Here is a 16728-nt window from a genome sequence, read left to right on the forward strand (position 1 = left end):
TACTTCAAAGCATCGATGAGATCTGGCTTCTAGACCTTGAATCTATGACCACACTGAATATCATAGATTTTGTCGGGAAGTGGATCTAACTTGTGAATTAGGAAACTAACATATATATATATATATTTGCTTTGGAACAATGTTATAGTTTAACAAATACACACAGCGTTAAATCACAATGCTACTTTCATGAATCCTCTGGTTTATAAGACCACAGTTTTTTCTTGTAAGGTACGTGCATGAAAACCAGGTCAAACCACTGGCTTCTCCCTGGGTGGGGACAGTTTGCTGCGGCCCAAGTGCTCTGGTTGTGCTTCTCTGAGTCTCTCACGCCTACAGCAGAGAGGATTTTGCCTCTGGCTGCTTCCTTCCCTGCACTCCTTTCTCTCTACATATTCTGCCCGGTTAGTGGCCACCTTTAATTCTGGGGCAGTTTTTTTCATCAGTATTGTGTGACCCCTTGCTTACCTCCCTACCTTTCTCCTGCCAGCCAGCGAGGCTGCTACACAACAGTTTGCTTTTTCAAAGAATGGTCTTGCCTCCACGACTGTCTCATGAGTCTCTGATTTCCCAAGACCAAGGAGCAAATTTCACACCTAAGTCAGTAGAATCTTTCCTTTCAATTTCTCCAATGGTGAAAAGAATCCTCTCTCTAATCCGAACGGAAGGGTGGGGCTCGCCCTGCTCTTTACAAGGCTAGAAGTGTGAGCAGGAATCACAATGGATTCGGCAGCCTGTGCTCTCACACACTCGGCTCGGCTCAGCAGTTACAAAGCGGGTCCATACATTTCCCTGAACAAACTAAAAGGAAAGCACAAGGAACTTTTCTTACTGATATAAACACAATTATATGTTTAAAGCATGTTAACTTAGGAGTTCCTAAAAAAATCATACAAAGGGTAACACAAATCAAAAATTTTCATAGTGTCTCCTATAAGAAGTCACAATGCGCAAAATGGCAAATGATTAAAATCTTCAAATTAGTATGGTTTTAATAACCAGAGGTATGATAAATTACAGCAATTAGATTTTTGTTTTAAATATAGTGCATGATAACATCTTTAGCAAATCTAACTGGAATTTTCTGGCAATATAATTTTCCTTTCCATCTCTTCTATGCCAGTGAAATGAAATTAATGAAATTAAAAAAAAAACCTTTACTATTTCATTATGAGACATCTCACATTAACACTGGAGCAGAGAAGTTATTTTACAGTTTGCTTTTCTTTTCACGCTTTGAGTTATTTGTAATTAGCTGTTTCTCAAGCATAATTATTTATCTCTGTCCTTAAGGGCTGCAGGATTCCACATAAGGCCTGGTATTCTTTGAACAGTCATTTGGTTTTAAAAGTTTCTTTCAAGGTATTCTTCTCACACTTCCTGTCCTTCAGCATTCTGTTCACGCAGCTTTGGACTCTGAGCTGCCGGGATTAATGTGATAGATTTTCTTCAGTGTCAAGAGCAGACTTTGCCCTGGACCAAACCTCAGCTGGAGTTCTCTCTCATTTCAGAGAATTAAAGGTATATTACATTTATTCCTATTTAAACCATCTCTTGAGCCAAATGGCTTGGAATCAACGTGCATTTCTGGAGCAAATAGAGCATTCTTCTCTACTCAGCAGACACAAATCCTGAAAATAAAATGACAAGCGAAAGGAGTCTTTCTTCTCTTCTTGAAATCACTAACATCGGTAAACGTGTATGTGTTGCTGAAAGTAAACTACTCAAAATTTTATAAATGCATTTTGGATTTTTTTGAGAGATTAACTGCCCCCTCCCCCAGATTCCAATATATCAGCCAGTTTTGCTAGTCTGCTTTATTTTCTCATTATAACATCTACAACAAGAATTATAATGTATGAAACTTGAAAGAATAAGTTAAAACAAAGGCTGTAATGGCTCTCTAATAGGAAATCATTTGTAGGTATGTGTTTTGATTTAATAGCAAGAGCTCACTTAAGTTTATTTTGTACTAGTTCTCTTTCTACCTAATACATTTTAGAAGGGGAAAAATGAAGGATGTCTTTGTCCAATTTCTCCTGTCTTTTTTAGCCTTAAAATAGTGGGTACTGTTGACAAAAGAAGGTTCTCTAAAGATAGCTCATATTTTCCTTTCCAAGGATGATAAAGCTTACTAAATTAAGGCATCTATAAGCTGTTCATCGTTAAAGAAGGTTTGAACAAGGTAACAAATCTATGCTCACTCTTCTATTCATTTCATCACCTCGACTTCCCCTCATCCTGTTTTCCCACCTCCTGCAAGTACAGCCACAGCTCTGCCCGGGGGACAGGTCACCTGGGGTTTGGGGCCCTTGTACATGGCCATGCAGGCTGCACGCTGCAAACCCCAGTCTGTGAGAAGGACTCCCTAAGGCCGTCCCGTATCCCAGCTGTGCGATCCCAAAGGCAGCCCCCAGTGAGGGGCTTGCTGGGAGAGGTTAGGAACGCTCAGGAACCTGGAAGGAAGGAGCCCCTGGGTGCAGACACTGCCTTTCCCTTGAAAGTAAAGTTCTGCCCCCTCAGGTGTTTTTCACAGATAGTATAGCAGGCATAAAGTCAGGATCAAAGTTGTCTTCTAAGCAGTCTGGGCTTGTACAAAAAAGGAGACAATATCCGGAGACCTACACCATTGTGAACTTGGTATTGTTATGCAACCAGTGACTGTTCTGGAAATTCTCCTGTTTGGGAGCAGGGTTTAGATGCCAATGCAATTTCCTCTCTTCTTCACTGTACTGGAGGAAATGCAGCAAACTAAGCAGGCGAGATGAACTACAAAAATAAAGGAATTACTATTGTTGTAGTTTTTACTTCTTACTGAATTACTTGAACAGTTCAGGATTCTCTTAAGCCAATTGACAAAGCTGTATGTACATCATATGCATGGTGGGTATGCATTTACGTGAGGACCGGAAAGCATCCTTTCTATGCAGTGTCTGCCGGGCAGCGTGTACAGAGCTCACCACCAACCAAGGTAAACTCGTTGCTAAAAGCTTGACTTGGTGCCGTCATTGGGGCCCACATCCCAGAACCCCCAGAGATGTGGACTGTCTTTGGGCTTTAGTCATTTACTTCCCTGGAATAGGATTGTGGACTGGTTAGCCTTGCTCTGAATCCTGTGGCGAGGAAATATACCGGTGTTTTAAATAATAATTTCTGTTACACATCTCAGTGTTATTGCTCTAAATTCTGCTGAGATGTGAGCTGAGTGGTCATAAGATTCATGTAACAACAGGGATCTTACTCACTGTCTTAGTTTCAACAGTTATCCTAATTCCAATGACACCTGTCTTTCAATCACCATATGAGACCTCCCTTCCGAGTTCCTGACCTCCTCAATATCTCCACTGGGAGGTCTCAAAGGGCCTCTCAAATATAACATCCAAACTTAACCTTCCTCACAATTCTGTTTCTCTTTCAGGGCCCGCTGCCTGGTAAATTGCCTGGCTGATGACAGCAGCATGCCGTGCATCCTCCGGATCTGGATGCTGGGTTGATTTGCTCTTCGAGGTGCACTCAGGTAGCAGCAGTGCAGAGCTGCCTGGAGAAGGAGCTCGATAAATCTGCACTGAGTCATCTTGGGTCCCTGCTGCTTTATCATTGTCCACACACTGGGTCCACTTCATTGCCCTCCCTCCAGTCCCTGCTCGCGCACTGTCACCTGCTTGGACTCCTACAGTGGCCTTCCAATTGGGTCCACCAGCAGTCTGGTCCCTCCTCCCTCCTCCAGCCTCTTCTTGTGATCCTGGGCCTGCGTTCCTTTGCTCTGCTGTCCCAACCTCTCCATTGATCTCGGACTGCTCTTACCTGCTGCTGGGCCACGGGACAGGCTGTTCCCTTTGTCTCAAGTCCACACCTCACTCCCACCCCTTGGCTACGCCTGCTCCTCCTCCATTCTTGGCCTGTTCCCTGTGCAGGGAACCCTTGCCTGAGCACCAGAACTGGGCAGGCTCCCTAGCTTTGTGCTGCCAGGTGTCTTTGTTCTTTGTGGCTGTTACTCTTCAGTGCAATGAATACAAGTATCCCCCACTTTCGAATCTTTGTGTTATAGCACTCTGTTTTTATAGAAGACCAACATTAGTACCTGTTCTCGCTAACCGAAAAAAATCTGAAGTTTTTCACTCTTACAGAAAAAGGCAGAGGATAAAAATAGTGTCGCTATTTGTTTTGCCGTGAGGATTTTGGAGGCAGCACCCAGAGCAGTGAGCGCGCCCGCCACGCTCGTTCCCGGGGAGCCACACTCAGCGCCTCTCAGCGTTGGGCCACCGGAGCTCTGAGCTGTGTCTGTGAGCACCTGGGCTTGGTCTCGATTTATTTTGTGTATACATTAGCAAGACGTGTCCTGAGGTGACTACTCCTTCGCTTTACGCCATTCAGGCTTACACACAGTTTCCCAGGAACAGTCTGTTTCCCGACAGTGGGGGAAGCCTGGAGTTGTCCGAAATGTGACTCTCTCGATAGGTGCTGCCTCTGGGAGCAGGAGCATGTTTTTCTGGATGGCCACCATGTCTCTAGGATGGAGCCCAGTGCCCCAGGCACAGAAGAAACGAGATAAAGAGGCACTGAGTGAAAGACTCACTGGATAGTTGATTAGCCCTTTCAGCCTTCCCTTCCAGGCCGCACCCCAGTTCCTTACAGGGCTTATTGCCAATTTCCTTCTCTGGGCGAGTTGAACTCTCCTTGCCCTCAGTGGCCAGTGTCACTGTCTGTCACCAGTTGGGTGCCCTTTTAAGGGCCTAACAACTGCCATCTACAGTTAGAAAGCATCTGTTCCACACTGTTGAAACCTAATGACACTGTGAAAACCCTGTGTTTTTAGTGCCAAACGAAGTGTGTGTAGATCCCCTTTGGGTCTGAGTGAAACTGTCTGAGGTGGAGGGAGCCCCAGACTTTGCTCTGTGAGGAGCAGGGGGCCCAGTTCACTGGGGCTGCAGTGGAGGTTTGCATCAGCAGAAAGACGAAGTGGCCAGAGGCCTTGGGAGTGCTCACAGCAAAAGAAAGCAGAAAATCCTTTTCTTAACAGCCTGGGGTGAAAGACACAGGGCCATGGTCTTTCTCACTTAAAATATGGTTGATAATCTTCTATGCTTTACATAAGAGAAAGGGGAGGGTGTGTGGATTTATACAGTTATCTAAGTTTTCCTGCAAAGCACAATAAACCCCCCACTCACTACTGCTGGGTTGGTTTTGTTCTTTCTCTTTCTACTCTAAGTATTTCTGGACTTTTCCCACATGCTTGGCACTGTACTCAGTGCTGAAGTGAACTCAATCTTCAGCTCTCAAGTTCTAGTCAAAATGGAGGCATAGATAGAAATGCTTCCCCTCCTTGCACAATCAAAAGAAGGACAACCAATTTAAAAACAAAAAACCAACCAGATCTGCCAGAAAATCAAACTGCATGAAAGTCCAACAACCTAGGAGTTAAAGAAGAAGCATTCATCCAGACCAGAAGGAGAGGTGGAGACAGGCAGCCAGGGCAGAGAGGACGTGTGGCAAGGTGGCGGTGGACTGGGGTGGGCCAGGCAGGGCTGGTGGATGGGATTCCCCACATTCACATACGGATAAGCCAGGAGGAACAACTGGGGGGTAAGATAAACCACACAATCCAGGGTTCCAGCAAAGGGAAATAAAGCCTCAAAACCCCTGGCTGTACAAACCTGTGGGGACTGCATGGTGGGGGAAACTTCCGGCCTCACAGGAGAGTTCACTGGAGAGACCCACAGGGTCCTAGAATGCACGCAAACCCACACACCTGGAAATCAGCACCAGAAGGGCACAATCTGCTTGTGGGAAATGGGGGAAGTGATGGAAAGTGGGGTAAGAGCCAAGCAAGTGGCATCGTTTCCTCTCGGACCCCTCCCTCACATACAGCACCACAAGGCAGAGATGTGATTGCCCCACCCTGGCCAATACCTAAGGCTCTGCCCCTTACAGTGTAAAAGGTGTGGCGAGACAAAGAATTATGGCCTGAATGAAAGAATAGATCAAAACTCCAGAAAAAGGACTAAGTGGCAAGGAGATAGACAATCTATCTAATGCAGAGTTCAAAACACTGGTAATCAGGATGCTCACAGAAATGATTGAGTTTGGTTGCAAAATGAAGGAAGAAATGAAGGCTATACGAAGTGAAATGAGGAAAATATACAAGGAACCAACAGTGAAGGGAAGGAAACTGGAACTTAAATCAACAATTTGGAACAAAAGGAAGAAATAAACACCTAACCAGAACAGAAGGAAAAAACGAGAATTCAAAAAAATGAGGAGAGGCTGAGGAACCTATGCGACAACTTTAAACGTTCCAATATCCAAATCACAGGGGTGCCAGAGGAGAAGAGGAAGAGCAAGACATTGAAAATTTATTTGAATAATGAAGGAAAACTTCTATCTGGTGAAGGAACTAGATGTGCAAGTCCTGGATGCTCAGAGAGTCCCAAAGAAGTCGGACCCAAGCAAGCACACACCAAGGCACATCATAGTTACATTACCCAAGATTAAAGATTAGGAGAGAATCTTAAAAGCAGCAAGAGAAAAGGAGACAGTTACCTATAAAGGAGTTCCCAGAAGACCATGAGCTGATTTCTCAAAAGAAACCTTGCAGGCAAGAAGGGGCTGGAAAGAAGTATTCAAAGTCATGAAAGGCAAGGACCTACATCCAAGATTGCTCTATCCAGCAAAGCTATCATTTAGAATGGAAGGGCAGATAAAATGCTTCCCAGATAAGGTCAAGTTAAAGGATTTTATCATCACCAAGCCTTTATTATATGAAATATTAAAGGGACTTACCTAAGAAAAAAGAGATAAAAAATATGAACAGTAAAGTGACAATAAACTCATAACTATTAAAACTGAACCTAAAAAACAAAAACAAAAACTAAGTAAACAGATTAAACAGGAATAGGATCACAGAAATGGAGAACACACAGAGGGTTATCAGCAGGGAAGGGAGGAAATGGGAGAAAAAGGTACAGGGAATAAGAAGTATAATTGGTAAGCACAAAATAGACAGGGAGAAGTTAAGAACAGTATAGGAAATGGAGAGGCCAAAGAACTTATATGTACAACCCATTGATATAAACTAAGGGAGGGAGGAATATTAGAGGGTATGAGGGTGCAGGGTGGAGGGGGATAAAAGGGGAGAAAAATGGGGACAATTGTAATAGCAAAATCAATAAAATATACTAAAAAAATCTCCGTCTCTCATGGAACTTGCATCTTAGTTTGGGAAGAAGATAAAATAAGTGAGTGGCCATAATGTACATCAGACAGTGACAAGTGCTGTAGAGAATAATAAAATGAGCTGCAAGGGCAGATTTTGTGGGCCTTTGCAAGCCACACTAAAAACTCTGGACCCTGGAAAGGCCTTGGACTTGTGGTCTGTGTTCTGAGAGGTGAGTGATGTAGAAGCTGGTGGTGCCACTGTCTTCCCAGACCTGCAGGCTGTGATTTTGTCCAAGAAAGTACCTGCATGATGGAGGCATAGGTAAATATGGCTCACCTTTTTGCACACCACATCAACTAAACTATATAACAACCATCACTCAGAACTGGCAGAAATCAAGTTGAATGGAGGTCTTGCAATCAAGGGATTAAAGAAACCATGTCCATCCAGACCAGTAGGAGGGGTGGAGACGTGGAGATGCAAAGTGGGCTTTTCCCACAGCCATGTGTGGCAGATAAAAATTCGGGAGGGATATCTCTGGAGCAAGGGGTCCCAGCCCTACAACAAGCCCTCCAGCCCAGGGATTTCGTGCTGGTAAGATAAGTCCTTGTGGCTTCTGGCTGTAAAAACCAGTGGAGAATGAGTTGGTGGAAGAAACTGCTGCATTCCCAGACAGTTCCTCTTAAAGGGCCCACACATGGATTTACTCAGACTCATTCTTGCTGAGCTCCAGAAATGCGGCAGCAGCTTGAAAGGCTCCAATGGCATATGGGAAAGAACTGAAGTTTCTAGTATGTTGACAAGAGCTGAAGAACAGCTTTCTCCCAGTCAGAACTGCTGGTGGATGCCATTGCTTCTGTTCTAAGCTGTCCCCTCATAGAGCCACAAAGCATGGGCAGCAGGTACCATATATGAGACTCCATCAACCTGGCTTACAGTGTTTGTTTCACCCTGGGGTTTCCTTAAGATTCCTCCCACCCGACTTGCAGGCCCACCCAAGCGGTTAACAGTGGCTTCTCCATACAAATGACTTGTCTTGGTACATGCTTCTGATCTTCCTAAATCTTCTCAAACATACAGCAGCTGGCCTCAATGAGTGCCCTGTATCTTGCTAAGTGACCCCAGGCCTGGCTCTAGCAGCAGCTGGCTTTGGTGCATAGCCTGGCCTCACTAGGGCACCTTTAAGCCCAGCACATGAAGCAGCCAGCTGCAGATCGCTTTATAACTTATGCCAAGTGGCTCCAGACAGAACACAAGCAGGCACCAGAACCCTACTGAAGTAAGCTCTGCTCTGTGGAGTGAGCCCCTGCACAGCTGATCCTCCTGGGAGGGTGGAGATTGGTGGTCAGTGAGCACAGCCAGTATTTGCAGCTGTCTGTCTGGGTAAATCCCTCCCATTGATCTGCCAACAGCAATCAAGGCTCAACTACAAGAAGAGGGTGTACTCAGCCCACACATAAGCTGTACCTTGAATACCCAGCTTGGGTGATAGGGGAAATTGTGTCACTGGACCACACAGTTCACCTACTACCTTAGGTCATACATACTACCAAGACAGGGAGTCATAGCAATTCTACCTAATACATAGAAACAAACACAGAGGGGCTGCCAAAATGGGGAGACAAAGAAACATTGCCTAATGAAAGAACAGAATAAACCTCCAGAAAAAGAACTCAACAAAATGGAGATAAGCACTCTTTCAGATGAAGAGTTCAAAATGCTGGTTATAAGGATGCTCAAGGAACTTAATGAGGACCTCAACAAAGATCCAGTCAGAAATTAAGGATACACTAATTGAATAAAGAACAATTTATAGGGAATCAACAGTAGAGTAGATGAAGCCAAGAATCAAATCAATGATTTGAGACATAAGGAAGCAAAAAACAACCAACAAGAACAGCAAGGAGAAAAAAAGAATCCCCCTCCCTACCAAAAACAAGGATAGTGTAAGGAGCCTCTGGGACAACTTTAAGTGTTCCAACATTTGCATCATAAGGGTACCAGAAAGAAAAGAGAAGGAGCAAGAAATTGAAAATCTATTTGAAAAAATAATGAAAGAAAACTTCCCTAATGTGGTGAAGGAAACAGACATGCCAAGTCCAGGAAGCACAGAGAGTTCCAAACAAGATGGATGCAAAGAGGCCCTCTCCAAGACATATCATAATTAAAACGCAAATGGCTAAAGATAAAGAGAGAATCTTAAGAGCAGCAAGAGAAAAGCAGTTAGTCACCTACAGGGGAGTTCCCATAAGACTGTCAGATAATTTCTCCAAAAAAACTTTGCAGGCAGGAAGGGATTAGAAGGAATATTCAAGATGATAAAAAGCAAGAACCTACAACCAAGGTCAATCTATCCAGCAAAGTATCAATTAGAATTGAATGGCAGATAAGAGCTTCCCAGACAAGGTAAAGCTAAATGAGTTAATCATCACCAACTCATTATTATGTAAAATGTTACAGGGACTTACTTAAGAAAAAAAAGATAAAAAACCATGAACAATAAGGTGGCAATAAATATATATCTATCAACAATTGAATCTAAAAATAAACTAAGCAAACAAGCAGAACAGAAACAGAATCACAGACATGGAGAGCAGGTTGATGGCAGACAGACGAGAGGGGGAATTGAAAGAATAGGTGAAAAGGTGAAGCAATTAAAAAGCACAGAATAGCCATGTGGATGTAAAGTACAGTACAGGAAGTGGAGAAGCCAAAGAACTTATATGCATGACCTCTGGACATGAACAACACATAAGGATTGCCTGAGGGAGTCGGGGGTGCTGAGTGGAGGGGGCAAAGGGGGAAAATTGGGATAACCATAATAGCATAATCACTAAAATATAATAAATAAACAACAACAAAAGAAGAACTTTGGATCCCATGCAAGTGTGATGGGAAGCCACTGGAGCTTGTGAGCAGAGTGAGATGACATCCCCCCTCATTCTTTCTCCTTGTCTTTGAAACATGGAAGATAACATATTATTACTTTGAGAACGATTTGTGATGAGACAGAATGTGAAAAGCATTTTGACTTTTCAAAAGTCTCAAAAAGCATCATGACATTTCAAGGCCCATGGGGGTCTGTTAGCAATTAGCAACTGGGCAGATTATGCTTCTCTATTGTTACTTCTGTCATGTTTATTTACCTCGTGGTGGCTCGAGGCATATTTGTGCTATTTTTGCCCACTTTTCACATTTGAATAATATGAATAATCTCAGGGACAAAGTAGTAAAACTTAGCATACTCTTAACACTTTGTAAAGCTCAAATGTTTTGTGAGAAATGTTCTTCCCTGATGTGCTTCCTTTCTTTTCAAACATTTCTTTTGCTCTGCTGTAGGCTCTTCTTCATTCCCCCACCCTAATTACAAGTGTCTGAGGGACCTCGGTGTCGCAGACTCTTCCCTCTCTGCTCATTCCCTCAGGGAACACACCCTCCCTCATGACCTGACTGACCCTGCCCATCACACCTCTGCGTGAACGGGGCTGGATATACTACACAGACTTTGTCTCTCACCTCAAGGCTTCTCTTTTGACTTGCCAATGTCTACGGGACCACATCTCAAATGGGACAACTATGAATCTAAACTGAGTTTTCATCAATCATTTTATGATATACACAAGACATTTTATCATAAAGGGGATTCTTGAAACTAGGTAAAAATTTTACTAAATGATTGATGTAAAGTTTATTCTTGCTTTAATATTTTAGGACGCAAACAGAGTCCCTTTTTCATGATCTCTCTTCTGAGGGTCAGATCAGCATTCTGCCAGGCTTCGAGGTGAAAAATCTGGAAGTGGGCTGGGACTTCTTCTTTTCCTTAAACACCTGCTCTAATCCAGCACCTAAGTCTGTTGTTACCCGCTTTGACATGGCTCTCAAGTATGCCCTCACTTGTTTAAGCTCTCTGCCAAAACTTGGCTCGGGCCCTCATCCATCTGTTTCGTCCTCCTTCCACAGTGCCCTGCCTTTAGCTCATTGTTCACTCAACTACAGTTGATGGCATGGGGTCCACCTATACGTGGGTCTTTACAATTGATCCATACAATTCACGCCTGAGTAGCTCAAGGATCAACTCCACAGTTGGGAATTTGTGTTTTTGGAGGGTTGACTGTAATTATACATGGATTTTTGATGACATGGGAGGTCAGAGCCCCTAAACCCCACATTGTTCAGAGTCAGCTATAATTGCTTTAAACCTTAGCTTCATAATACCCCTACCCAAGCATACACTGGGTTCTTACTGCATGAAATCAAAACCCTCCACCTGGTTTTCATGGACCCACATAATCTATGCAACTTTGGTTCTTGCTACTCCAAACACCACTACTCTAGTCTAGTTTGCTTTCCTATAGCCTGTGCCTGCACTTGGCACAATCATTCTTGCTGCTTATACATTAGCTTGTTTTAAATATCATCCTTTCCTTCCGTCTGCTTAGCCATAGCTCAGCTGAAGTCCCATTTTCTTCATGAAGTCATCTGTGATTACCCCAGCCCTCACTGGTCTCTGCAATGCACTTGGGGCCAACACTATAAACAACAGTTTAATGCCTGACAATAGTAGCTTCCACAATAGCTAAACATACACCGAGTGCTTACTGTCAGGCATCCCGCTGAGAGTGTTACACACAGGAGGTTGATATCAATAACAGTCCTGTCCTATAGATGAGAAAGCTGAGCACGGACAGGTAAAACGACACACCAAAGGTCAGGTGGAAATGGGACTTGAACCAAGAGAGTCTGGCTCCAGAGCCCAAGGGCTTGAACATGATACACTAAGCCTATGTCTCCAACATGTCTTTCTACTGGTTCTACATGTGTTATTTTTTAATCTCTTTAAATAGAATGGAGGTCCTTTGAGGTTGGAGACCATGTTTTACACCTCGGTTCCTCCACAGTACTTTGCTTGAGGCTGGTTAAACAGCAATTGCTCAATAAATGCTGTAAGGGTCGACCCAGCGATGTAGGTAACACTCTGATGACCAAAGGAATTCTCTTCCTTTACACCGATTTAATAAAACTGAACAAAGAAAGGAGTGACAAAGGTTTGACAGCAGTGCACAAACTAATAATCATACTTGAGGACAGTCTGACTGAATGCTCTCACTTTTAAGTGAAAACAGGAGGACAGCTAAGTTCATTAAGTCAGGATGGCTCATCCCAACCCCAGGCGCTCCACTCCAGTTAGTGAAGGTCCTCTATCCCCAGTGGCCAGGCAATCTAATCTGTTTTCTTCTGCCTTAAACAGAAATAGTTTTTACCTGATTGGTTACTTACTATACTTTACGCGTCTTCATACATTAAGATGTTGGCAGTGGCATTTCAAAAGTGCAAAGAAAGATGGCAGAGACTTCTGCTCTCAAGTCCTGCTTCTGCACTAAGTGTGTGTAAATCAGCCAGGGAGCGGGGTCCCTAGTGAATGCTCTTCAGGGACCATGCACAGAGGCCCACCTGTGGGCTGACCTGGGCTCGAGGGGTCATTTGTGGTAGGCCCAGGGCAGACATGTAGGAAAGGGGCTTCAGAGTCAGGCGGGTCTGGGCTTGCACCCTGAGTTTTCTGCGTGACCACTTAAAACCTCCCTGTTTCAGTGTCCTTACTTGTAAATTAGGGATGATGATAACCTCATAAGGTTGTGGAGAGAATTATAAATAATGTGAGGGTCTCAGCATAGCACCTGGCACCTCGTAATAGCTAAATAAATGCCAGATATTATTTTCTTTGGGTAGTAGTGCAAAGGCACTGAGTCACATGCATTTAGTTAGGTAAAGCTCTCAAAACTTCAAGAGAGGGAAAAAGGCTGAAGAAAACCCAATACACTCATCGATCAATCACTGAGAGCTGAGTGTCCAGTTAGTCCTCAGCACAGTGGGAGGGACTCCTGAGGGAGCTGAGCATAGGTCACCCCCTACCCTAGGACTTTCCAGGTAGCTGGGGAGCCGAAGCTCACAGGCAAATCCAACAGAGAGCTCATTGTGGTGCTGGCTTTAGGGAGAAGAGGGTTCAGAGGAGAGGGAAAGAGGAACTGCACAGGGAATGGGACCTGGGCAGAGGTGACCACATGGAAACGCTGCAGCGTGAGCCACGGCTCTCCCCAGGGGAGGCTCAGGCCAGGCCCAGCACAGGCCTCGGTGGGGCCCAGCTCACCTTACCGGCTCTTGCTGCAGAGCCGGACTGTCGAGCCTTTTTTTTTTGTCCTGGTGACCAGGCCAATTTCACAGCCCTGTCTCAAAAAATATCCCCTCCGGCGAAAAAACTGGGCCAAAGTGGAGAAGGCAATGCCAGGGAAGAATAACAGAACCCAGTCGTTCTCGCAGAGAATACAAGTGGTGCTGTAACAGCATTCTCGAGGAGGAAAGGCATCAGTGTAGTAACAAACGCTGGCTTTCTGAACCAAAGGTCCACCAGAGCCCTCTTTAGCTAGGAAGCCACAAACTCTGCAAATTTATTACATTCAATATTAATAATGTGCAGCACTTCAACTTTAAAGTCACCCCGGGGAATTAAGGAAAAGAAATCACAAACTATGTTAATAGCAGGAAGCTGATTACGTGGGGAAGTGGGGGGCGACGAGGCAGGACTAGGGCAGGATATCCTGTGAAAGGGGTAAAATCAAAGCTGACCTGACCTGGAACTCTGTGGTTATTCAAACAAAACAATGATTTCAAACCCGGTAAAACCTGGCAGAGCAAAACTCAGAATTTTCACACTAGGCCAAAGGAGTGACTCTCACATTTTCCAAACACGTCTGGAGTAATACAACTGTGTGCTTCCCAGTTATTCCTGGTGACATATTCTGCTGAAACTTCCACTTTAAGTTCATAAGGTTTTAGCATCATGCTTTAAAAATAAAAGTAAATGACAAGTAAATGGCACAATGGAGTGAGATGGCATTCCATCTGAAATGCACACGGGTGAGCAGGGTGTTCGAGGAGGAAGGAGACGGGGGTCGGGGGCAGTGCGGTCTCACCAGGGATGTGGTGAGGGAGGGACAGGCCTGGCTGGGGAAGACACGCACCAAGGACCAGAGGCAGGGCCTGAACATAGTGCAACGACAGGGGTTGGTTACCTAGGCACAGCTCCAGTCTGGCGTGGCTGAGCTCACGGGAGAAATGTTCAGGCTGAGAGGGGCGAGCAAAGTCCCAAGGGGGAGCCCCAAACTGAGAACCAGACAGAAAAGGGATGGAAGGTCCATCCGCGGGTCTTAAAGCCTAATCAGTACAGCCAGAGGACAGAGGAGAGCAGACCCAGCCACCAGAACGGGGGGGGGGGGGGGGCCCGGTGGGGGGGGGCCCGGCGGGGGGGTGAGCCTACAGGCAAGGCACCAGTCCTGGCTTTGTGTTTGCGTTGGGAAGGGACAGGCAGGAAGATGGATGCGGATGGGTCGGGACAGCCGCATGTGGAAGGAAACAGAAAGACCATGACCGTCCCTCTGCGAGGGGGCCAGCAGGAGAGGGGAGATGCTCGGGGCTGCTTGCTTGTGCCCACCGCCTTCCTCCCAATGGTGACCAGTGACAACTCAGGAGAACTCTCACTGGCAACCCAAAAATAAAGACAAAATTAATAAGCGTCTCCTAAAATCATGGGTATTTGGTCCCTTTACTCTCAGGAAGAAAATCTAAGGAACACCAGGGGCTTTCCCTGAAGTGTGGATTGTCGTGGGCTTGTTGAAGTGGCTGTCTTGGGTGGAGTTAAGGAGGAACCTCACTTGCTGTTCTAGAACACCAAACCTTCGATGAATTCCAATTATCCCTCTATCTTTCCAAGGGCCAAAAGGGAAGCCATGTTAGGATAAAAAGTCTGATTCACAGCCCCAGGAGGATAAACACTAACCGTGGACAGTAACCCTGGGACTAGTTCAGGGCAAAAGGCAAGAAAGCTGTGTGCAGAGCACCATGTGCTGCTGTTCAGGGTGGTGAGAACTCAGGCTAAGCAATAAATGGAGGTTTGGGATGTAGCTCAGCGTAGAAATTATTCCAAGAATCCAGCCATGGGTCTGGGTCAATCTGAAGCCACGCCATGAAGTATGCTGGGCAGTAAGGACAGCGCTGGGGTCTGGGAAACTGCTTGGGAACAGCTGGGGATCGTACTGAGGGTCTGGTTGGGAGTTAGGAAGAAAGTGAAGGAAGAGAGGATATACACACAATAGCCACTTTGTGGCTGCTTTTCCAAACTGCCCCCCACCATGCCCGTGGCCTTGGGGAGACCAGCATGATGCTGCTGTGCTCCCTCCGTTGGCTGGAAGAAACAGAGGCTTCAGAATGTGGGGCAGTGTTCACATGCACTGCCTGTCCCTGGTTATCCACATGATACAAGGGCAGGAGTTCTTTTGTAGCAAAGCAAGACAAGGAAGTCCAGCGACATTTCTGATGTTTGACGGCAGTCTGCAGTTCCTATTTACACACTTTAAAATCATAGAGGGGCAACCATCTGCTTCCTTCTCAGTGATTACTAAGAAACGTGGGATGCAGAGACCAACAACTTGTTCCTGGCCGTTCAGAGACAACCACTAAACGGCTCTGCCCGAGACAGTACAAAGGGGAAGATGCCCATGTAGAACACAAGGCGTGACTGCCAGGGTGGAGAAAGAGGAAAGGTATCGGACAAGAAGCTCTCAGTGACCGGGCTCACAGCAGACCCCTCTGTGTCCTCTGGGCAGAGCCGGAGAGCTGCCTGCCCCACTGTGGGAGGGAAAGAAATGAGCCTGCCCCCTCTCCCACAACAGTTTTAATCTTAAAAGAGACCAGTAGGCTAGGGTGAGTTGAACTCCCTTTATTTTCATTTTACCCTTTGGCTTTCCATACATCCTTTCTCCAAGGGAAATGGATGGTCTGTACCCTCCATCCCCCTCTCCCTGCAGTCTGACCCTTATCGCTGAGGTTAACCTGGCCTCGCAGCTGGGCTGTGGCTCAGCAGATACACAAAGCGTCCCCCTCTCGGAAATGCCAGTGGAAGCCTGAGACTGCACAAGGCAGAATACAAATGAAGGCGCTTTTCTCCCTAGTGACAGAAGTGCACCAAACTCAGGATCTGGGAGGACTGATGAGAACCAGGCTTGGTTCAGGCTGCAACCCGTCTGCTCAGCGGGCACGATGGCTCCAACCCAGCCACCGGCAGGGCCTTCGGCAGGAACCCCCAGCTCTCAGCAGACAGCCCCTGGGGACCCACGTGTGGTCAGTTCAAACAAACGAATTTCCTGCTCAGGACTTAAAACAATGGCTGCATTGGAAAGGGTTTGCTTTGTGTTAAAGGACGGTTTGCTTCTCTAGCATGGGAAGAATTAGATTAAATTCAATAATTAAAAGGCCCACCCCCTTTGCTGTTCAGGTCACAGCACACTGTGTGGGAATTGCAATGCTGCTGCTGACAGAGAACAAGAAACGCATGTGCGGACAGGGGCAGAGGGAGGGCATCTCACGGAGAGATCAGCCTTGATCTGCCACCGGATTACAGGGGCCTCAGAAGAGGCTGATTAATAATTCTGCAGGAGCCCTTGAGCTGGAAGGCTGGCGTTCAGCGTCTGATAATCCCCAGTCCTGGTAATACAAAGGAAGGACTGGAATTGCATTCACAG

General features: G+C 45.7%; 1 protein-coding gene across 5 annotated transcripts in view; it reads right to left on the minus strand.

Moving 5' to 3' along the window:
• Positions 1–16728, minus strand: part of FYN (FYN proto-oncogene, Src family tyrosine kinase) — a 200325-nt gene that overhangs the window by 12883 nt on the left and 170714 nt on the right. The gene's annotated exons all lie outside the window — the stretch shown is intronic.

This window comes from Phyllostomus hastatus, unplaced genomic scaffold (assembly GCF_019186645.2).
Source record: "Phyllostomus hastatus isolate PE091 unplaced genomic scaffold, TTU_PhHast_1.1 phas_contig_40, whole genome shotgun sequence".
NCBI classification, from domain to species: Eukaryota; Metazoa; Chordata; class Mammalia; order Chiroptera; family Phyllostomidae; genus Phyllostomus; species Phyllostomus hastatus.